Consider the following 25,082-nt stretch of genomic DNA (forward strand, 5'->3'; position numbering starts at 1 on the left):
GAGAGGCTGAAAGAGCTGGGGCTGTTCAGCCTGGAGAAGAGAAGGCTCCGGGGAGATCTTATTGCGGCCTTCCAGTACCTAAAGGGTGCCTACAGGAGAGCTGGGGAAGGACTTTTTACTAGGGCATGTAGGGATAGGACAAGGGGTAATGGCTTTAAACTGGAAGAGGGCAGGTTTAGATTAAACATTAGGAAGAAGTTTTTCACTTTAAGGGTGGTAAAGCACTGGAACCAGTTGCCTGGAGAAGTTGTGGATGCCCCATCCCTGGAGGTGTTCAAGGCCAGGCTGGACGTGGCCTTGGGCAACCTGGTCTAGTGGGAGGTGTCCCTGCCTATGACCGGGGGGGTGTAGCTCAATGATCTTCAAGGTCCCTTCCAACCTAAACCATTCTATGATTCTATGATTATTAATTAAAATTATCTCTGTACCAACTACCAGGAGTTGGTACACAAGATAATTTGACTTTGATCATGAGTATGACTATGTTCCAGAATGCAAAATAACAAAAAATTACTTGATGTAGAAATAAGCTGAGAAACGCCTTCTTATGTTAGAAAAACTTTACAGAGATTAAGAGAGAGAAATCAACTGAAAGAGGGCAAACTGAAATAGAGCTGGCAAATAAAAAGTTAGTGTGTTTGAGATTCAGAGAAGTACCTAATGACTTTTTTTTTTTCTTTTTCATTTTCTGCACTGGCACATATATAAGGAACCTGAATTTCCAAAGAGCCTGATGCCTTCAACAGGAGCTACTGAGTATCTAGGGCTGTTCAAAGTCAACCTTATAAGGACACATCTTAAAGTACTCTTCCTTCACCCTTTATTAAGTTGTAGCCATCAGTTGCCTTCACACTTGAGGTTTATCTATCCTCACAGTCTCAAAAACAGCAAATGAGAAATGTTGAGAAGTGAAGGAAAAGGGCAGAACAATTACTGAAAACTTTCAGAGCAAACAGATTTTGCTTCATTTCTGGTATTCCCCAAATAATTCACCAAGTCAGTCTGCTTCCAAGGAACAGACCTTATTTTACTTCTTTTACTTCTAAACCTTAGATCTTATATTCATGGTTCAAAGATGGCCAAATATATACTGGTTCATCCCATCTAAGTGTAGACATTTGTGCTCAATGGTTTTAAATTTCTAAATTAAGAACAATGGTCATTTAGGGACTGGAAGTGAATCTGTGCCTCAAATCTGTATATTGTGGAAAAGTCTATGGAGTTTGTTATAATGGTAACATAGTGGAAGTTCAAGCTACAACTGCAGTGTAGCTGACTATTAGGACTATGCTCAAGTGTATATGCAACATGCATTGTCATGACTTCCCTGGGTGGTCCAGGCGCACACCAGTACAGATGAAGCAATGGACTTACTTGAGACAAGGTTACTTATTAAATGCCTGGCTGACTTTGTGTGGGACCCGTGAATAATTGTCACAGGACCACTTCAGGTGAAAATTTCAGACTGTCCTGTAAATTCCTGAGGCATCTCCTGCTGTCCACAGGCCAATTGACAGGCATTATTTATATGCTTAAATCTGCTGATTAACATCCTGGGTAGAGGATCTGGCTGTCACAGAGACTTCCCCAAGTAGTTCCTACCGTAGAATTGACCAAATAATACACAGGAAAGCTGAAAAAATTACTAGAACCAACAGTTAGGGAAGCCTTTCCCTGTCTGGCTAAGGACCTTAAAATGCACTCCCATCACCACATGGACGATTATTGACTCAGGTGGGAAATTTGATTCCCCACCAGAGTATCATCCTATGCAAAAGATGCCAACAAAGTAGTGGATTTGTGGTTTTTAGGTGTTTGGGGATTTGTTTGTTTGTTTGTTTGTTGGGGGGGTTGTTGTTGTTGTTTTTTGTTGTGTTGTGTTTTGTTTTTTTTTTAACTGCCTGTCTGCAATTGCCTGTGCAATAGTATGTTCCCCTGACCTCCTTCCAAACTCTTCCTGGGATAAATGCAGTTGTGTACCTTGTCGTTTGCCTATACTTTGATTTTTGTAGGGAAGAAACTTGAACTTTAATCTAGAAGAAGTCAAGGTACTCTTCAATGAGTATTGACATGTAGATAACCAAGAAACAGGATGCTGAGGTGTGCTGCAGAGCATAATTGCCTCCACAGCATCAACTGTCTCTAAAGGTAGATGTAATACACATGGAGAGAGAAAGACAAGACACCTGCACAGATAAATGGATACACAGCTTGCTTAATCAGATCGGCACAGAATGGCTCCTACTGCTAAGGGAATAGTTAACACTTTTGGGATGGGACAGGGATGGGCAGGGAGCAGAAATAGTGACTCTTCTCGACAGCGGGTGGAAAAGGCAAAAGAAAATTGTCCATCTCCTTGAATCAGCAAAATTTGGTTTTGCCTACTGCCAGTAGAGCATGGAGCATGGGCTGGCGGTCTCTGAATCAATGTGTCTGATCAAAATGGCTGAAATTATGTGAGTTGAACCGATGTTTTATTTAACTTAAGGTGACATTCCATTCTGAGGCAAAGGACAGTATTTTCCGTCCATTGGAACCTACTGATTTGTGGCAGGAAAACCTGAAGAACCTCTGCCTACATGAGACAGGTGATGCTGGGAGAAATGTTGAGACCCTTAAAAAGACATTTTTTTTAGGAAAGAGCTAATCAAATTAAGATAAGTGCTTCACAAACATTTTCTCAAAGAAAAATGCAACTGTTTAGGGTATTTTCTTTTATAAGTTGTTTTAGTATTTTTAAAATTTTGATGATTTCAAAGTGAAAAGTCTGGAATAAACAGTAACCTAATAAGAAACTCATTTTGAGTTTCAAGAATTTTGAATTTTGAGAAAGGAGAGCAGCAATGTCACATGACCAAAAGTAGTCAATAGTGAACTGTCAAAGTTGACATTTCACGGACAATCATAAGATGGTATTTATATTAATAAACTACTTAGAAAATATTTACTTTTATATCCACAGAAGTCAGAACTGATTTATTAATCATATGTAAACAGAAGATGAGAGCTACATTTACACTGCAAAGTATAGTTTGACTAGCTCTAAAATAAATATTGAATTCTAGGAGGTTTTGGAAGAGATTTATTATGAAAAAACAGATAGAAAAATCTCTTAGAGTGATTGAATTTCTTGTAGGCAAAAGAAAAGTAGGATTTCAGGTTAAATGTTGTACTAATGCCCAGTCTGGCCCCAATGCCATAATTATAGTAATCAAACACTATTTATTTATACCATGTCTCTTTTGCACTAGTCTCATACATACAAAATATTTACAATTCAGTCTGCAGTTTATAGCTTCACATTGGCAGCAGCTTTTTAAAATATTTAATAAACTGCTCCACTTAGCAGCTTATATATCATTTGGGAATAATGCAACAGAATTGCTGGCAAGTTATACCACCTCCTAGGGTGCTTCTTCATTCCACAACAAACCTGACTGTTATGACTGTAATCAGTTTTACAATCTTGTATGACATCTGAATTCACATTGAACCGTGTCAGTCATAGTACTGGATTCCAAGTCTGAGCTCCTTATTCTGATATACTTGTGCATGGTTTGGAAAATGGCTGTTTGGTCTGATTCATGATTATTATTCTTTTTCTTAAGCAAATGTGGACCATGTTTTTATTAGAAGAGACAAGCCCCAGACTTAAACCTGAGCTGTATCTTTAAAACAAGATTCAGCAATATTTCAGTGTAGATTCTCTTGAGTCTTAGCTTTGTATGCATAACCTTGAGCTTTGCAAAATTTAGATACATTATTAATTGAGCAATTACAATAATAAATTTTAACCAGAAAGAACTTGCTAAAATCTTGAATCCCATTAGATTGCTCACTCTTAATAATTTCTTTTCTAGGGCTGCAGCATGGATTGAAACATGCAAAGGGACACAGCCCCATATACAGTAATCTAACAGCATAAAGGCACCTGTCCTCTTCCTTGCTGTTCAGAATAGCTGAACTGTAAGACTGGAAAATCATCCAAGTCTCAGTACTTGCTAATTGACTGAGAATTTGACTACTGGTTCACAGGAAAAAAAAAAAAGGCATGGAAAAAAAAGACAGAAAAGGCATGTGCAAATCAGCTGCAGCCTTTAATTTGCTGGAAGTAGAAATGGTAATGCTTGTGTGGTATCAGCTTTACAGTATTCTGACTGAGCTTTTGCAGCTGTGAATTGGTTTTGCCCTGAAACCGATTCAAAATGCAATGTTTGTTTTGGAAAAGGCCAAATCGCTGCAGAAATCTGTGGTCCTCTGACTGCTTGGGAGGGGAGGGGCTGAGGCTGCAGATAATTTGTGCTTACCAGTCCGTGGAGGAAGTAGTCTTGAAATGTAGAATAACAATGAAAAACAGAATTGTAGACTTTTAAAAGTAAACAGGCTTAATTTAGCCATTCTTACCCATGTTGAAAGTTGGGCTTTTTTGCATCTGAAAGACTATTTTGCTTCAGGCTCTTTTTAATAAGTCATGTTGAATATTTAATGATGTTTCTTAAAAATGTCCACATTAACTAACCATGACCCCTTATCTAGGGCAAGAAAAGAGAACACTTCTGTTAATGACCCAATGCCTAGGGAACTCTATTTTCTTTAAAGTATAGAACAAGTAAGAACATTTATAGATCTCATAGGAGATAATAAAAAGTGCCCAATTTGCATTGAAAGTCAACAGGAGTCCTCTTTGGACCTTTAAAAATCTCCCCGTTTGTCAAATAATGGGAGTGCACACAGGTTATGTCATAAAGTTAAGTGCAGAGATAAAGGCATTAGGGAGGAAAAAAACTATCCTGGAATTTTCATAGGCAAATTTTGACAAAGATGAATCATTTTCTGCTGCTATAAAATGCCCCATCAGTTGTCAGCAGAGTAATTTAAGGTTTCTAAGTTTTTGTCCTGAGAGGGTAGGTGGCATGGCTAATTGCTGCTGCCTTTCCCAGCAGTTTATCGGTCTGGCCTTTGTGCGAAACAAAAGCTGGTATTTTTGAGGGGAGAGTTAACAACCTGGTTCTTTGGGGCTACAGGCAGCCTTTCCTTTCATGAGGCACTGTTCTCACCCTGTATTCCTCCCACTTCTCTTTAGGCACTGCATGAAGAAGTCCAAGCTAGAAGCCTGCTTGCCCTATAGCTATTGTCTATAGGCAGAGAGGCCCCTCAAGGGACAGCAGAGCCCACTGGTGAGTTGTGTCATCTTTTATGAATGTCTTTCACTCTGGCTTGGTGATAGAAGACTCTATTGTGGCAATGGCCATGAGGATAACTGAGTTCAGTGTACAATGTGACATGACTCCGGGCCTGCAATTCCTCTCCTGCATGACTAAAGAGAAAGGAAGGAAATTGTGACTGATTCATGTTCCTGATGAACTTCTGGCTTTTACATTTTCAAAGCCATTTTTGCAGGTAAAAGCAAGAGTTTAATGAAAATTTACTTTAAAGGCATAATACTGCAACTCTGCCTCTTGCTAGAAAGCATTGAATAAAACTAATGTTTTATTCAACAGAATAACAGTGGAAAAATTAGCAACCTTTTCTGTATTTTTTTTCTCATAGAAAACATGTTTTCTTTTCTGTTTGTCCCTTATGAAACATTTTTAACTCATTGTACTTATGATTTTGAATACAGTTAGATGCAAATTATTGCAAATTCCCTTTCCTTGCAATAACTTCATAAAAAAAAATCTCATTCTTTATTATGGACAACTTTTAAGATTGCAGTTAACTTATTCAGGAACAGTGTGATTTCTAAGTGCTTGTGAAACTTTTGGAAGGTATCAGTGACCTATAAAAAATCACAAGCACAAGTATGGTCGAGAGTATTTGAACTATCTCATAATAACTTTGTTGATGAAGGGCAACAAGAAACATACATAAAACAATTGAGGGATTTCTCTTCATCTTTATGATCCTGGCAAGGTCTATAAATCCATTAATGCACAAGTTCAATAGCCTCTTTTTGCTACAATGCATTGAAAGGTAATTTAGCAGGGCAGAATTCTTTATTTAAGAGATATATAAAAGGTTTTCAGTTTTTTTCCCATCCAGAGAACAGATGTTTTCAGGCAGGAACAGAACGTTGAGTTTCATTAGAGACCCATACAATAACTATGCTGTTTCAAAGAAGTAATTCTTAGCCAAATTGACCATGTGTCTCTTGTCTTGGCAATGAGACATTTGGGGGTATGATTTTGAAAGCATCTTTAAAAAAAGAAAAAAAAAATCATTAGAAGGACATGCTTTCTGTTTTGTCAGGACAATTACTCCCTTTCTAATAGTTCATTTTCAGTCAATTATGGGTCCACTTTTCTGACCAAAAGGTATTAGTTGAAAACTTTGTGAAAGCCATTTCTTCTAAATGAGAAGACAATTTGTAGGGGAATGGGCAAGTATTTGTTCGTTTTTCACGAACATGAAATTTCAAAGCCAGACCTCAAAATTCTTTTCTGTCTCTATTCAAGCAGTTGACCTCAACCCATTACACACACATACATGTTATGTCCTCCATATATGCTGACACATGCATATGACATATATATTGTCCAAATACGTTATACATACTGCATTTGCACCACTCTCCATGGTTTAGAGTCAGGGTTATAATTAGCACTTTAAAGCTCTGTGTTTGAACCACTTGAAAAACGTAATATGGTACTCGGTTTTCATTTTCATTCCATAAATTGGCTTACACTTACTCAAATGATCATAATACTAGCCAGCATCCATGGAATTTAGAATTTCTTTTAATAAGGCCTATTTGAATTTTCAGTATTTCCTTCCCTATCCCTTTCTCTCCTGTTTTGTATTCCTTTGAAGAGAACATGGATATAACAATGTATGCAACTTGAATGATGCAAAGTTGCAAAACCTGTAGGAGAAGCTTTGGTGAGTCAGACCAAAAACTCATTCATTTTCTTTGGTATCTTACCTCTGACAGTGGCCATAAATGGCTGCCGAAGGAAAAATAATATGAGGGCAAGAATATAGTAAAAAAAATTCTAAATACTTCGTCAGCCTCCATCTACGTGTCTCAAGATTGTGATGTCTTTAATAATTTCCAATAGCTTTTGTGTCTCTGAATCTACCTATCTCCCTGCTATCCACATACAATTTTAGCAACTGCTATATCGGTGGCAAAAGAGTACCAGATTCATTTCACATTAAGTTGTATACATTTTGCAGGTGTGTTCAGCCCTTCCCTGTGGACGGTCTGTAATTTCATTCTCAAGGGCAACCAGGTAGTAGATAGCATTTTGGAAAGTCTAATATTATGTAGATAATCAACATGTCTTTCAGAAAACAGCTGGAGTTCAAGTCAGGGTTTATATTCTGAGATAATCAATAACAGGGTGTTTTGCTGAGATGTAATGGGTTCGAAATTTTATAACTGTATTAATGAATTAATATGACTTACAAATTCAGTAACTAGCATTTTGTTCATTTAGAGGCCTTTAAGCATAATTTCATCCATTCCATTTACTAATATTTAAAAGAATACATATGGAAGTTGCCAATACACTAATAAAAAAGTGCAAATTCAACTGGATGAGGCGTAACGTAATTATACCATTTACCTATTGCTTTTTTGTTCCTTCGTGTCCCTTTACATACTCTTCTACTTTTCAGCTTAGAAATTAAACGCATTTTCATTTGCTTTCATACTAATACACTAGACCAAGTTAAACAGTGGTATGTAACATATTGATAAATTTATGAAAATTAGAGGAAAAAAGTGTAGGATTGGCTGGGGAAATCTAAAGAGAGTATAAAGGGAGTTTAGATTAGTGCAATATGCATAATAATGAGTCAGAATAAGGTACCCATTTATATCATTCCAATGTCTTCAATCCATTTCTGAAGTTGGTCCCTGGTGAGGAGACTTAATTTAAGACACAGAAATGCTCTCCAAGTTCCTGAACTCAAAGAGAATGTAATTAACATCACTTACTAAATGAGTCCACTGCTTTTTTTGAGACTGTGGGTAGGAGCACAGATGCTTATGCTGAATGTGTGAGATGAGACCACACTGGAAAGGGTCCTGTCCTTTGCTCTGTCACTGCAGTTCTCTTTTATAGATGTTTAGCTCTTATATGTAAAATATGAAGTACATAAAATATTTGTTTATATGTAAAATATGAAAAAGCCCTATTAATGTTTTCATTCAAACAAACGAATATCTGCCACACTAAAATTTTCAGTGATCATTACTATAACTATAAAGTAATGGCCTACATCATAACCAGTGGTGATCCCATAGTTATTTCCTAGGCTGAGAGTGGATGGAAAGGTTGTGTCCCTGTTTAAAGCTAACTATTGGCAAATGTTGACATTGTAATACTGACTTCTGTCCCTGTATTATGGAGATCTTGCATTTAAATTAGAACGTAATTCCTTGTACTGGGAAACTAGTAATGGAATATGTTTTTCTTTTCATCTTTTTGTTCCCACTTTCAACCCAATTCATAATATTACTGATTAAAAGTAAGTTTGTGCTACAATTTGAATGCCCTGTATAAATGAAGTTTTAGTTCATTTAAAGATGGTGAAAATAACTTAGAATGTTTTTCTTCCTTTTAATCACTTCTATATAATTTTTTTTCCTATAATATTTCTGCCAGAAAGTTTTTCTTGCTTTAATTGAGGAAGATCAGTTGTTAGTCAGAACATATTTTTACATATGAGTTTAAGCTAACTCTAGATGAGAACAGGCATTTATACTCTGTGATCCGAGTAGTTTCTCTTCAGTTTACCTGAGATTTCAGTCATTTGATCAAGTAGCAGAAATAATGCTCTAATTTAGGTAGGTGGTTACCTAGGTTCAGTTTTAGTTTTGTCATCTATCATGTAATGTCTCCATGGCAGCTGTCTCTCTTCAGTTTCCTTTACTGTGAGGGGAAATATGTATTCACTTTTAGCAGTGACACCAGCTTGAGGTCAACGTAAGATGTGCACTAGCTTCTGATGGCTGCCTAAGTATAATAAATAGATATCTGTATAGACCTACATTTATTCATCCTAGCCATATTATTACAAGCACTGTTGAAATGAGTGGTTTTTCATGTTTTCTAGACTGAAAACTTATTTGGCTGATGTGTTTAAAAACTTATACTTGATAGTTTCAAAGAAGTCAATATTTGTTGCAGGATAATTTGAAAAAATGAAATGAGATTAAATTAAATTGGTTAAAATGCTAACATAAAGCTTCTGCACATCCCCAGCACTATCGTTTGAACTGGTAACAATCAAGAATCTCAGAACAGATATGAAGGACAGTATAGATATAGATTGAAGTTTACCCTACTTTCTGTAGCAGTGATTCCTTTTCGTCAGGCTTAATGCATACTGGAGGATTAAGTGGGTTTGCAGAATAACTGTCTTTGCATTAATTATGTTAACGTCCTTCATGTCATTATGATTCTTCATGTAACTTTTACTGTACAATACCATCTCTTTCTTAAATCCTCTCTTTTGTCTTGTTCAACATTTCAACCCTTAGCTTGTTTTTATTTTTTGCTTAGCTTACCATGTATGTCACGTCTGAGGTGAGAGAAGTCTTTCTGTTCCTGTCCCTTTACACTGAAAAGCCTGGTTTCCATTTTGTACTTGGCTCACTTCACAGAAATATTTATAAATAGCATTTTGCAAATTTGTTTTTATTTATTTATTTCTGCCAACTGGAACACTGTTTAACCAAACTGTTTGAGGTAATGACTTTGAAGCAAAGCATATCCATGAAATGTAAAAGTTTATCTGAGGCGCCCCAGAGTACTAGTGAAATGAAATGAAGGTCAGTGCCAACTTTGCAAATAAATACAGGAACATCCTTTTTTTTTTTTTTTTTGTGGTTTGTTGGGGGCGGGGGTTGTTGTTTTTGTTTGTTTGTTTGTTTGTTTGTTTGTTTTAATTTATCTATGCTCAGTTAACTGGTGAATAGTTCACATAGCAATCATACTACAAGTTGAGAGAAATTGATAGATTGAAGATTGTAGGGATAAGACTTCCTCAGTCCCAGCTAACCTAAATTGTTTGTAACTTGGTAAGTAAAGCTAGTAGCTTGTTTTTTGAGCAGGCAATGAAGCCTGGTTCTCACTGTTTTTCTCTTTCACATACTCTCTGATTTCTAATAAAGAACAAGCAGTTCAGCCTTTCCTTTGTTGGGGGCACGAAGTCGCTATGCCCTCAGAGTGCCTATCAGTTTTTACAAAACTCTTATAGTGATTTTGTCAAAAGGAGAATACTACATTTTAATCCAGAGCTTGTCACATAAGTAAGAGGTTTTGTTTTTAAAAATATTAAATGTTAAGGCTGGTGGATTTTGAGGCTTTTTTTAAAAATGTAGAAGTAATTCTGCCTTGCACATTTTCTGTATATCTTTAAATTATGGAAATACTGGGTCTTTGCATACCTGGGACACACTGTTAGACTACCCTTCAAATGCCAGCCCTATTTTGCTCCCATGTGTTTATGATTCTCATGTTAATAAAATCCTGTTCTTAATTGCATTAGGCTATTGTGAGAGGAATCATGTAAATACTTTTCCATAATAATTTACTGCATTAAAAATGTGTTGCTCTGTACACTGTGTCTGTTTCCTCAAAATTTTGAGCCCTATCCATATTTATGGTAAGGAAATAATAAAAAAATAATAGAAAAAAAATCACCGTATTTACAGTAATAGATTGCCTTCTTAGGGAACTGCTTCAGGATTCCTGGAGCCAGATCCTACCTTCTTCACCAGTATTGTGTGGCTTTGGCTTGTCTTGAAGTCAGATATCTCATGTTTCTGGCCGAAGTGCTAGATGATGTTGTGCTCTTTGTCATGCAGTGGTGTCAACATGGTCGTGCACAGGGAGAAGACAGCCTTTACTGCCGCTCAGGCACCTGCTCACGAATAAAAAATGTTTTTTCTTCGTGGGGCCCAATATGTGACACAGAGACAAGACACACTGTGGCTAATGTAGAGTGCTATGTATGTATCTCCCATGGCTTTGTGGCCTTGTGCACACACCAAGCAGGGCAGCAGAGAAGCTGTGGCACTGGCGGCCCAAGTGGGTAAGGGATGCTCCTTGCCTCAGAGGACTGCCACATTGGAGGCCAGCTCCGTGTGCCTGATGCTCAAGGTGTGAGGCTGGGCAGTTCTGCCTGGTTTGGCATGAACTGCAAAGTTCTTCATTTGTAAAACAAGGATCACAGAATCACAGAATCACAGAATGGTCAGGGTTGGAAGGGACCTCTGGAGATCATCTAGTCCAACCCCCCCACCAGAGCAGGATCACTTACAACAGGTTGCACAGGACGGTGTCCAGGCGGGCTTTGAATGTCTCCAGAGTGGGAGACTCCACAACCTCTCTGGTCAGCCTGTTCCAGTGTTCCACTACCCTCAAAGTAAACAAGTTCCTGCTCATGTTAAGATGGAACTTCCTATGTTCAAGTTTATGCCCATTACCCCTCATCCTATCACTGGGCGCCACTGAAAAAAGACTGTTCCCATCCCCCTGGAACCCTCCCTTTAAGTATTTGCAAGCATTAATAAGATCCCCCCTCAATCTTCTTTTCTGTAGACTAAAGAGACCCAAGTCCCTCAGCCTTTCCTCATATGAGAGATATTCTAATCCCCTAATCATCTTTGTAGCCCTTTGCTGGACCCTCTCCAGCAGATCCCCGTCTTTCTTGAACTGGGGAGCCCAGAACTGTACACAGTACTCCAGATGCGACCTCACCAGGGCAGAGTAGAGGGGGAGGATGACCTCCCTCGACCTTCTGGCCACACTCTTCTTGATGCACACCAGGATGCCATTGGACTTCTTGGCCGCCAGGGCACATTGCAGGCTCATGGTCATCCTGTTGTCCACCAGGACTCCCAGGTCCCTTTCCACAGAGCTGCTCTCCAGGAGGTCCGCCCCCAACCTGTACTGATGCATGGGGTTATTCCTCCCCAGATGCAGTACCCTACACTTGCCCTTGTTGAACTTCATAAGGTTGATAAGGTTGAACTTCATAAGGATGATCTTCACTTGCTAAGTTGCTCTGGGGAGATGAAATGCTTCCCTGGTTAAAATTAGGTTTCAAATGGGAGTTCATTTTAGGCATTTTTCTGCTGTTTCTTGTTAATTTTTCGTGTAAGGAAGAAGTAGGTATTATTTGTCTAAATTTAAATTAATATAACAGTAAGTTGTCAAACACACTGAGGGCATTTAGAAATAGGTCCTTTCATTATGAAGCACACACACCCACTGCAAAGATGCTTTGAGAAGCTTCTGATAAGAAGTTGTAGTAGTGCAGAGGTGGAAGTATGATTTAAAGTATGACAGGTCTAACAAGGCTCTTTGTGCTGAAGGGAATGATTATTTTGATGGCTAAGCTGAAAAACATACCACAATAATAATGTTTTTGTCAGTAACTCTCAGTGAAAATCAGTTCTATTCTTCTTTGGACTAAGTGATTTGCAAACGATCACTGAGTCTAATGGTGACACTGCAGTGCCATGTAGCTATACCCAAACTAGACTTTGATAAAAGAGCACAGGTCCTTGAAACAGTATAGCCATGTTAGAATAACTCTTCATGGGCTCTTCAGTCCTGCTGAGAAGCAGGGTTTGTTAGCCTGGACAGAACACAGTCGCTGTTTCCAAGACCTCATTCATCATCTTCTTCAGCTTCATCTGAAATGTGCCAAATAAACATCCAGCTATCCAACTCTATAAGAAAACCGGCCTCATCCTTAAGAGATAATTTTAAACGTACTTAGTGTGTAATTCACTGTTGAAAAGTACCCAAAAATATGTGTGTATGAACCACAGATCGTTGAAGATAATGTAGAGTTTCATTCCGAAAATACTGATTTATCAAATAGATTTGGTTAGGGGTAAGGGAGTAGAAAATATGTGACTTCAAAATTTTTTCAGTTACTCTGGGAGCTTGCTTCCTACTTTAGTGCAGCTTGAATGCCCTATTGTCACTGATCCCTGCAAAACTTTCAGAGAGTTTTATCTTTATTATCACAGCATTGGTGCTGGGAACCTGGAGTTAAGCTCTAAGCTTTTCAGTGTTGATCATTGCTCCAGGGGTTTTGGGCTTTTCTATATCAGCAAAGCAAAAAAGGAGTGAAAGTCCTGGAAGCAAGGGCTGTCATATCTGAACTGAGTTCCTCAGACATTGGACTCAGCTGTGTAGGGCCATTAGGTATCTGTCTTAAGGATGAGAAGAAATGTGTACCAAAATGCAGTACAGAAGTGCAGACCTTCCCAAATGCACATCAGGACTTAATATTGTGCCTTATTTACCTGTGACTAATCTGGAAACACTCTAAGAACTCAATAGACTATTAGCATGTGCAGATTATTTCTCTCATCTACCAGTATCTTCTGTAGCTTCCAAGGATAAGTGGTTACCACAAACTCAGTCCCATAGTTCAACATCACAAGAATTTCACATGAGCTGCCTAATGGCCCACGATACACGAGCTACTTAATCATCCACGATGTGCACAGCTGTGTCTAAATAAGTGATAAACAAATAACGACTGTTTGTAGACATTAAGTTTGATTCAGTCTAATAATTTAGATCACTAATATTAGAACGATGATGAGGAGAGAGTTTTTAACAGCATCCTAGGTTTACAGGTTCTCTTATGATGAATCGCATGTCCAACAGGTACATTTATGTGTAATTGCTTATATATAATTATTTAGAATTCTTTAATCTCTCTTTCTATGTATTTCTTTAATATTCTCTCAATATCTTCTATCAGCTACACTGCTAAGGATTCTTAAACTGATTTGTCCTGGTGTAATCCTGGGTTGTATGGAGGTAAAAGTTCTACCTGACATCCTTTGGGGCTGAGTAATCTATTGGAATATTTCAGTATGTTCTTGATATCCCTTTTATAACACCTAATTTCTTAACTTTAAGTAGGACCTACTATTAATTTCAGTTTTTGCTCCAGAGGAAACCTTGGGGGGCCAGTATAAAAGACGTTTTATTAGAAGGAAATAATCTAACACTTTTAAGTCATTTCATATACAAAAATGTAACTTAAACCAAAATATTCAATTGTTTAAATTTCAATGACAATATGTCTTTTGGGCAAAAGATTGTGTCTGATGTTTTCAGCCAAGCACTAACTGTGGAAGGGAAGAAACAGTTTTTGCAAGTTAATTTATCAATAAGAATATGTGAACATATGGCCACATTATTACTTACAGCTTTGAGTCACCCTGGCACCATATTAAAAAGTAATCTAGTTGACTAATGCATGTTAATATGTTTTCAATGGTGTGGTGGGTTGAGCTTGACTGGATGCCAGGTGTCCACCAAGCCACTCTATCACTCCCCTCCTCAGGAGGACAGGAAGGGAAAAAATACGATGTGGGTCAAGAAACAGGCAGTTTAATAAAGACAAAGCAAAGGCTGTGCATGGAAGCAAAGGCAAACAAATGATTTTAAACACTACTTCCTGTCAGCAGGCAATGTCTAGCCACTTCCTGGGAAGCAAAGCTTCAGTACCTGTAGCAGTTGCTCTGGAAGACAGACATCGTAAATAACAAATGCTCCCCATTGTTCTCCATTCTCTCAGCTTTTATTGCTGACCAGACATCATATGGTATGGGATACCTCTTTGGACAGTTTTGGTCAGCTGTCCTGGTTGTGTCCCCTCCCAAGGTCTTGCCCACACCCAGCCTACTGGTGAGGGCGGGAAATGTTGGAAAGACAGGCTTGATGCCATCTCAGCCAGACCCAATACAGATGGTCTCTTAAAAAAAAAAACAAACCACCAACCCCCCCCCCCAAAAAAAAAACCCAAACAAAAACCACAAAACAAAAAGCAAGCCCATATGAAACAATTAAAAGGTATTATTAGGCTAATAACAAAGTTTCATTTTGGGTGATCATAAATCTATTCAACCAAATCAGAAATAATTATGGCATATTAAATGGTACATGGTGTCAAAAAGAAAAGTAAAGACAAGGGAAAGCTAAAGTAGACAAATAGGTTAATATCTCTGCTTTTTATGTAGAAAAGTGGGAGTCATGCTGTGAAAAACTGAATCTATTTGCAAGTTTTACTAAGTATTAGAAAAGCACAAATAAGAAAAGAAAGGATTCTTGCCACAGAATTTCCAACTGGAACCTGGGGTTTTAGTCAAATAAGTCCCACTAAAATCAGTTGATTCTGGTAATTACAACTCCTCATTTTTTGCTTTGGTCAGATTCAGTGAGGTTAGCAAACTGAGGTTAGCAAACCTCTGGTCTCTGTCTACCAGCAGGTCTTTGAAGTAAAGGTATTATAACCGCACAAATAGTGATTTGTAAGCAAAATGCATTGTTTTATCACAGCGTGACAATGCTATGGATAGCCTGAAATGATGCTATATGAGCGGGATATTCTTCTCTCATCAGAAGAGTACCTTTGCTTTGGTTTTAGGTCGATTTTTTCAGGTGGAGGAAAAACATTGTGCAGAATGTAGACCCACTGCCTTGCCCTCAGTGAGATAGATACCGAAATGCCCCCTAGGTATAGAAGCATTAGTTTCCAGGAGGATCTTCTCCATGATCTTGCTGAGCACAGAGATGAGACTGACCAGCCCAAGCTCCCAAGTGACCAATCTTGTCTTAACATTGCAATAAAATCAGAAGGTCAGATGTGTCTTTAAACAGATGTTCTGAACTTTGACACCCAGCATCACTAACTGACTGAAAACTCTCACAGCTTCTTGCATTTATGTAAATTCACTGGTTATTACTGCACACTGTTTACCAACAGTGTGCAGTAATCACAGGGTGCATGTCCTTAAATTTCATTGTAGTCTGTAGAACTGAATGAAAAACTGGCATACCTGTGAACTATTGAGAAACTGACAGACATCTTAATTCTCTTCCTATCTCTGTTATCACTTGGATAATTCAGGTGACCTCTCAACTTCTTCAGAAAAGGATGCACAGAGTGCGGAAGGTGGAACATAAAGCCTATAGGTACGTCATCGCTGCAAATATCAGAGGTGGTTTCCAGGCTAATAATCATTTGTTTCATTAATTAAAGTAAATTTTTAAGCTCACAGTATAGCAAAATGCTGAGCTGAAAAGAGACTTATAAAGTCAGCTTGATAATAGGTAATAGTCCTTGATCTGCCTCCCTGCATAAGACAGTACACATGCAGTATTCAAGGAGCTCCTAACACAAAGTGCAGGCAGAACTGCTGTGGCTGCTGTGCAGATGGATGGGCTGTATTTACCAAGAGAAATGAAATTATTTATTTTGAGTTTCTGGCAGACAAACTACAGAATGCTACTGCACCATTTCTGGCAAGAGCACTTGATGATGCATGCAAACAAGGTCTGTTTTAATGAGCTGCTGGCCAAGAGGAGGCAGAAGAATTTGATCTTAAGACTTATGTCTTCTTGAACAGATGGTGCTAAACGAGCATCTTTCACAGCCCAACTAGTAATGAGAGCTAATCTGAATTGGGCTAGCAGTAATCCGCAACAGACCAAATAGGAGAATCATATTTCTTATTTTCAGTGAAGAGTTAATTGCATCTTTTAAATTTAAAGTACATTATTTTATTGACATAGAAATTAATTTCAAGAGGTGGATATGAACCAGTGAAATTTCAAGCCCACACTTTGTCATAAAAACAAGAAAGAGCCAGAAGGGGTCAACCAGTAGAAGGTTTTAGTATAATAAACATTACCATGATACTTTTGCTTATATATCACTTCACATGTGCTCATCCTTATCATGACCACCACAGCATAATCAAAAATCTGTTTCTAATGCATTCTGGAAGCCCTTACAACATTTGCATCTTGCATATAGCCTCCCATTGAGACTCAAATGCAAAGGCTGAATGGAATGAAATCAGCTAATATCACAATTCTTAGATGAATATTTAAAACCCTGCACATATAGAAAGAAAGGAATGATGAAGGAAAGGAGGGAAGGACAGAGGGAGGAAAGGAAGAATTAATTGGTATACACACTAAAGCTGAGCAAATTTCACACCCTTGAAGCTGCTTCAAATAAGTAGGAGTGCCTGACACCTAAATGGCACGGTATTTTACCCAAGTGTTGTTTGTAAGCACAGATACTTGTAAAAATATTGCTCAAAGAGAAGACCTGGAATATAGTAAAAATTTATACTCTAAAGGACTGGAAAATTAAGTAAAGCCATCCTGACATTAAATCAAGTATTTTGTAGACAGCCGGTGTAAAATACTAAATATTTGCATGGAACATATGCCTAATCTTTGTGTTGCAGTTGCAGACCAGGTGCGGTACTGCTCTCTGCACTGACTGCAAACAGCAGCTAAGTGCTGAGAGCCCTGCTCTTAAAATATGTTATCTTGGTGGTTATGAGGAATGGAAGTATTTCTGCTATGACTTGATTGCAGGAACATCATAGAACCAATAAAGGCATAACTAGGCAAACTGCAAAGGTGCCAACATTCTTATAAATATACAATGACATTCTGGGTGTGTTAGAATGGCAAGTATCTAATATCTTGGGTGAGTGGAAGAAATACACAAGTACATATATTTTATATATATGTATATACACAAACACACACTTTTTGGACCAGATAGGTTCCACTATTTGTAAAATGCCTGTCTTCCTACTTGAAATTAAATCAGTTCTATATAAATTTCTGGGTACGATCAGACTTATTAAGAGTATTTATTTATTTATGTCTTTAACAGACTTTGGAAAAAAAGAAGATCAGGACATTAATTTTGCATTTTCTGTACTTGCATGGTAAAATGAAGGGAAAAGCATTCTCAACAACTTGCTTTCTAAAATGCAAGCCCAATTGTGCACTTATCATGGTGATTGCATACTGCTGAGATAAAATAGAAAATAAGAAAAGATTAATACTGGTGTGACATGTTAGATCGAAATGAAAGGGATGACAGAAAACAGTATGAATTAGGTATATATTATTACCATAGTATCCCTTTCTCCATAGAAATCTTGTGTGCTTACTATTTAAAATATACATACAGTTCATTTAAGATATTGCTCAACTAACTGCTTAAAAAGTGTAGCATTTAGATAGCACGAATTCCTTATTTGCCTTGGGTTTTTTTATTACTGTCTAGCTCAGGATCCTTGGGTCTACTTGGCTAATAGAAAATATTACCCTTAAAAAAGTTAAGTATAATGTCATTCAAAATATATGAATATTCTTGTTCATATAAATAGCTGAGCTGGACCCATAGTGTTTAAATATGGTGAAATCCATTCAGTAAGGAATTCATAAGCATAGAACATCTACATTAGAAAAAAGTACTTTTTTACTGAACTCTTTTGGCCTCCCAACCTATGCTTTTTTTTTTTTGTTTTCATAAGTTTCTTTCTGCATTGAAAGGTATTTACCGATAAGCACATATAAGAATTATGAATCTGTTACACACATTGACTCCTACATAAGTGCAGGGAAGGAAAATGGGGTGCAAGTGTGTATGCATTTGTAAATACTATATGGATTCTTTTATAGTTAACAATATGTTGAGATATAGTTTAGTGCTAAGCAACGTTATCTTGTCCCAGTAGGACCAGGCCCTGTGACCTTATCCAAATATCACAGGGGTTGTGCTGGTTGTCTCTTAGAGGATTCTTATAACATTTTTATCCAGGCAAACATATTTTAATTTGGAAACATTCCAGGGAGGCAATTAAAGAACTGCATAACTTCTGGTGTATTTTAATTTGTTCTTCAAAGCAGCACTTGCTGATGTGGACTAATCAGCTTTTATGTGCCAGTGAAAGCATAGAACATGATGACAGATGGTAAGCCAGAAAAATTCTTGTAGCTAAATACCCACTGTCATTGTTAACCTAGAGAGTGACAACTTCAGTGTCATTTTGTACGGGATGTGAGAGTTTTCTTTTAGATATAGCTAAGTGCTCAAAATATCACGGACTGCCTGTAGCATGGTGTATTTGAACGTGAAAACATCCAACTGACATATCAATGAGATAGCCCTGATGAATGCTGCAAGTTCAGTTAGGCGAGACATGTTTGTGGCAATGTTACCATGCAATGTCTAACTCCCTAATCAGTGCATCTGTCTTTTCTTATCCTCTCATAATGTCCATCAGTAGCCAGTTAATCAGATTAAACTTGGGGGAGATATTTCAGTTGTCTAATTAACAGTATAGGGGAAAAAAACCCAACCAAACAAGTTCTGCTGATATTTCTGCTCAATATTTTAATGGATCTACAACAGATGATATGCTATGTTTCATTTCAACTAAGAAATATGTGCCTAAGAACCCTTTCAAACAATCAAGATCTTAGTATCAGGAACATCAAAGGAGAAATGCACTTCAAATTCATGTGCCTCCATAAAGACAGAATTTAATGCAACTGCACAGATTCTAAATTGAGATCTCTGCTGTACAAATAGAATGCTACTCTAAGAATTAAAATATTTGCAGTTTCATTTTTAAAAGACCGTTTTACTATTGTTATGTTCTAATTGTACTTTAGTTTATAGATTGTATCATTTATCATATAAGCGATGGGAAAACACTGATTTGTCAATATTTTCTAGAAAGAACATTAAGACTTAGGGTGAGAGGGTGGGAAAGAGGAAGGTACTATAATTTCAAAACAAAGTCAGTCTGAACACCCATCTTTCACTCAGACTACCAGAGTTACATTCCACACTTAGATACGTGGTGTGTAAACACACATGATCACATCTGGCACACTGGATCTGTCTGAGAGCTCTTTCTGGTAACTCTGATGATAAAGTTTATTTTGACGTTGAGGTTGTTTTCTGCTTGCAAGGGTGAACATTTCATAGGGTGGTGTAGAGAACCCCTACACCACCAGGACTCCAAAGTCCTTCTCTGCAGAGCTGCTTTCCAGCATGTCAGCCCCTAACTTGTACTGGTGTGTGAGATTATTCCTCCCTATGTTTGCCTTTGTTGAACTTCATAATGTTCCTCTGTGCCCAACACTTGAGCCTGTCTAGGTCTCACTGTATGGCAGCATGGCCATGTGTATCAGCCACTCCTCCCAGTTTTGTGTTATCAGCAAACTTGCTGAGGGTCCATTCTGTCCCCTCATCCAGGTCATTGATGAATACGTTGAATAAGGCTGGACCCAGTACTGACTCCTGGGGAATACTGTTAGTTACAGGCCTCTAACTAGACTCTGGGCTACTGATCACAACCCTCTGAGCTCTGCCATTCAGCCAGTTCTCAATCCGCCCCACTGTCTACTCATCTAACCCACACTTCCTAAGCGTACCTATGAGGATGTTATGGGAGACAGTGTGAAAAGCCTTGCTAAAGTCAAGGAAGACAACATTCACTGCTCTCCTCTCATCTACCCAGCCAGTCATGCCTTCATAGAAGATTATCAGATTGGTCAAGCATGATTTCCCTTTGGTGAATTGATGTTGCCCACTCCCAATAACATTCTCTTACTCTACATGCTTAGAGAGGACACGCAGAATGAGCTGTTCCATCATCTTTCCAGGGATCAACATGAGGCTGACTGGCCTGTAGCTTCCCGGGTCCTCCTTCTTGCCCTTTTTGAACACTGGCGTGACATTAGCTTTCCTTCAGTTCTCAGGCACCTCTCCTGTTCTCCATGACCTTTCAAAGATGATGGAGAGTGGCTTCACAATAACATCTGCCAGCTACCTCAGCACTTTTTGGTGCATCCCATTGGGGCACATGGATTTGTGGGTGTCAAGTTTGCCTAAAAGACCTCTAACCCAATCCTCCTCAACCAAGGGAAAGTTTTCCTTGCTTCAGACTTTTTCTCTTACCTCCAGGGTCTGGGATTCCTGAGGGCCAGCCTTAGCAGTAAAAACTGAAACAAAGAAGGCATTCAGTAACTTCACCTTCTCTGCATCCTTCATCATCAGGGCACCCACCTCATTCAGCCCAGCAGCAGGCCCACATTTTCCCTAATGTTCCTTTTGCTACTGATAACATTCCTATATTCCTCCCAAGTGGCCAGTCCCTTTTTCCACATTCTGTAAACTTCCTTCTTCCATTTGAGTTTTTCAGAAGCTCCTTGCTCATCCAGGCAGGTCTCCTGCCTCCTTTGCTTGATTTCTTACTCATAGGGATGCACCAATCTTGAGATTGGAGGAGGTGGTGCTTGAATATTAACCAGCTGCCTTGGACCCCCTAGCTTCTAGAGCCCTAACCCATGGGGTTCCTCCAAGTAGGTCTTTGAAGAAGTCAAAGTTAGCTCTCCTGAAGTCCAGGGGTTTATTCCTACTTATTGCCCTGCTTCTTCCACACAGGATCCTGACTTTACCATCTCATGATCACTGCAGCCAAGGATGTCCCCAACCTTCACATCCTCAACCAGTCCTCCTTTGTTTTTTATTACAAGGTCCAGCAGCACACCTCTCCTCGTTGGCTCCTTGAGCACCTGTGTCAAAAAGTTATCATCACCGGTCTGCAGAAACCTCCAGGACTGTGTGTGCCTGGCTGTTTTGTCTTTCCAGCAAATACCACCATAGCTGAAGTCTCCTATGAGAACCATGGTCTGTGACTGTGAGGCTACTTCCAGCTGTCTGTAGAAGCCCTAACCAATTTCCTCTTCCTGATCAGGTGGCCTATAGCAAACACCCACAACAGCGTCACCCATATCAGCCTGCCCCTTAATTCTTACCCATAAGCTCTTTATATGTGCTTTTTAATTGCAGAGTGTGCTATGTGGGAGAGGAAAAAAGGAGCATGTTGCAGGCTTTGCTTATAGACTGTGCTCTTCTAGCTTAAGTCTCCAAAATAAGGTTTCCCTCATTTTCATATATAAAATATCTTCATGCATTCTACATAGAGATACTGTTGACTTCTCTTTCAATACGTCTTGGATTGTCTCATCTCTTTTGTAGGGCTCAGATGGCAACCCTGTATCCAACCATTTCATGTCAGAAAATTTCCTGGCTGGAAGATTTCCATCACTTGCATGTTGACCTAAGGACATCTGACATATTCCCTACCACCTAGCTTACACTATGTCTTTTTATTAAGCTCCAGCTGAGTGCTGTACTTCTGCGTGTTCAGCTGTTTCTGAAAAATACATATTAGCAGCTCAAATTCTCACATTTGGGACTGACTGCCAAGATACTTCCAATCCCTAGACACTACTGGATTGCCACAGCACTTTTTATGCTTTGCTTAACGCATGTTTTGTTTGTTTGTTTTTAAATATGTGCAACTGCCTGGAGGGTTCTTTTTTACAGTTCACAGTAGAGTTCACACACAGTTCACACACACAAACCCAATGCAGCCAGCCAACAGTAAAAAGAGGCAAGCTACAAGACACTAGGTAATTGCAAAGTAAAATATAGAAACAGCTTCCATAACATTTCAAACAGATTGTCTGTATGTGTAAAATACTCTCCTCTAACTCTTCCTCATTCTGTAATGTATTACAGGTTCATCCAAAATACTACCTTGGACAGGAAAGAGAAGACATCCAAAGATGCGTAGAAATGTCACACTGAGCAATTTAATTCTACCACCTCAAGGGTCTTCATGTTTTCATGATAAAATAATAAAACAGTCCCAAATAATCCCCTGCTGTTATTATGTGGACCATTTGGTATCTCCAAAATGACCAGGCTTGCATAAAGGAGGAAGCTACAGAAATCTCAGCAAAAGAGAGGAAGAGTCTGCAATGAGCAGAGCTGGAGGGAGAGGAAAGCAGTAGAGACGCAGTATAGACTGTGTATTGCAAATGAAGGCTGATTTGGTATTTTAAACGACATGTAGAGCTGAACATTCTGTCATGTGTTTGGCCTGCTGGCATGCTTACCAGCATGGTGTTTTCTGAGAAGGATCATATCCAGGTTTGCAGCTTGACAGTCTGATGGCTCTTTCCTTGGAAGTGGCAGTTCACTTGAGCTGCCAGCCAAGTTAACATAGCCAATGGCCGCTTTGAGAAACTTGATAACGTGATACTGGATGAGTGTGGGTATTTAACCCTAGTGAGCTTGAGTTTTCATTACATGAGATTACCTTACTGATTATTCCTGTTTCTCAGCAAAATTGGAGGTTGAGCATCAGTTCCTTCAATCCATGGGCCTGACCCTGACTTTGTGTCCTAATCCTCACTTCTGCCTCCCTTGCCCCTCCATTAATTAACTTTAGTTCCTCCTGATCTTAGATTCTTTTGCATGGTGCAGGACCTGACCATCATTCCAACTCCAGCTTCATTTTTGCTTTGATTTTGCAGCTAGTACAATCCTCAGCTGGTTCACTCTCTTCTCAAACTGAGCATGATTGTAATCTGCTGTCTTCACCCTCTACATTTCTACATCTCAATTTACCTTCTACAGTCATATAATAAAAAACAGATCTCTGAGAAACTGATCTGCTGACTTCAGAGATCTTCATAATGTATTAATCCTTCCAAGATTTGAAAATTGTAAGAGGATTTCAAGAAAATGTTAAACACAATGTAAGGTTTCGTAGAAGAAATATCCTTTGTTTTCCTCACTGTCGTGGTTTAACTCCGGCCAGCAACTAAGCACCACTCACTTACTCCCCCTGGTGGGATGTGTGAGAGAAGCAGAAGAGTAAAAGTGAGAAAACTTGTGCGTGGAGATAAAGATAGTTTAATAGGTAAAGCAAAAGCTGCTCTCGCAAGCAAAGCAAAACAAGGAATTGATTCACTGCTTCCCATGGGCAGGCAGGTGTTCAGCCATCTCCAGGAAAACAGGGCTCCATCACACGTAATGGTTATTCAGGAAGACAAATGCCAAAACTCTGAACATCGCCCCCTTCCATCTTCTTCCCCCAGCTTTATATGCTGAGCATGATGCTATATGGTATGGAATATCCCTTTGGTCAGTTGGGGTCAGCTGTCCCAGCTGTGTCCCCTCCAAATTTCTTGTGCACCCCCAACTTACTCGCTGGTGGGGTGGCATGAGGAGCAGAAAAATTCTTGACTCTGTGTAAGCACTGCTCAGCAATAGCAAAAATATCCCTGCATTATTAGCACTGTTTTCAGCACAAATCCAAAACAGCCCCATACTAGATGCTATGAAGAAAATTAACTCTGTTCTAGCCAAAACCAGCACACTCACAAGTGATTTTAGAATTCCATAACTATAAGAAGCAAAAGGTGAGGGCATCCAAAGAACAGTTATGATATACATCAAAAATTCGAAGTGTCTTCTCTACTTTTACTCAAATTATCGAGCAGTGATATGCTACTTTGGAGGATTAATCAAAGACTTTTTCCAATTCATCACAAATCTGGAGAAAAAGTTTATGTTTTTTTTTCCCTTCATTTTGATGGGAATAACCTTCTGGATACTTCTAAATCATCTCTGCTCAAGGTTGACCTTTAAAATGAAAAGCTACATTTGCACAAGAGCATCATCCTGGAGGTGACTTTCTGAATCATCTGGACCCATTTCCCTGCTATTGCAAACTAACACATTTTGGTATGAAAATGCAACAATGGCAAAACATCTTTGTCCCTGTGATGACTGAGAAATTAGTTTTCTCTCTGTTTTGAAAGAAATGAGGGAAGAGTAAGCATACCCAGGGAATACCAGAAACATCAAACCAAATGTTTTTTTTCTCAGGAACGACTTGTTTTAGTAATCTTTTGAATATATGGGTCGAACATGTGGATGCCATGTCCACACAAAGGAAAAGGTGACAGGCAGTTGCCGTTCTATAGAAATAAGTAATTTGAGTTTTGGATTCAGTGGATCTTTTTGTATGTGTTTGGTACAGTCCAGGAAAATGAGCTTTATCAACTACTATCATTCTAGCTTGCAAAGAAAGGCAATAAATATACTGGTTTCTGAAGGAATAAAATGTTTTCCTCTTAATCATCCAAAAATAACAACTCAGATTGAAGACATGAGGGTACTTGACTCAGACCTTTTTTCTTCCTGACGACTTTTGATTTTTACAGGTTACTTAATCTGCTACAACCTGAAAAATCAATATCTTCATGCTTTACCTTAGCTACTCAGTGCTTTCCTCTATATATCTTCCTGCCAGATAGAAGGCTGAGAAGGTGATAAAGAATCTTGAACTTGGATTAGTACGTTTCACAATGTAGATGTGTTATAAAAGAAATGACACAGCA

Source organism: Charadrius vociferus, unplaced genomic scaffold (genome assembly GCF_000708025.1).
Source record: "Charadrius vociferus isolate BGI_N301 unplaced genomic scaffold, ASM70802v2 scaffold174, whole genome shotgun sequence".
In the NCBI taxonomy this organism is placed as follows: Eukaryota; Metazoa; Chordata; class Aves; order Charadriiformes; family Charadriidae; genus Charadrius; species Charadrius vociferus.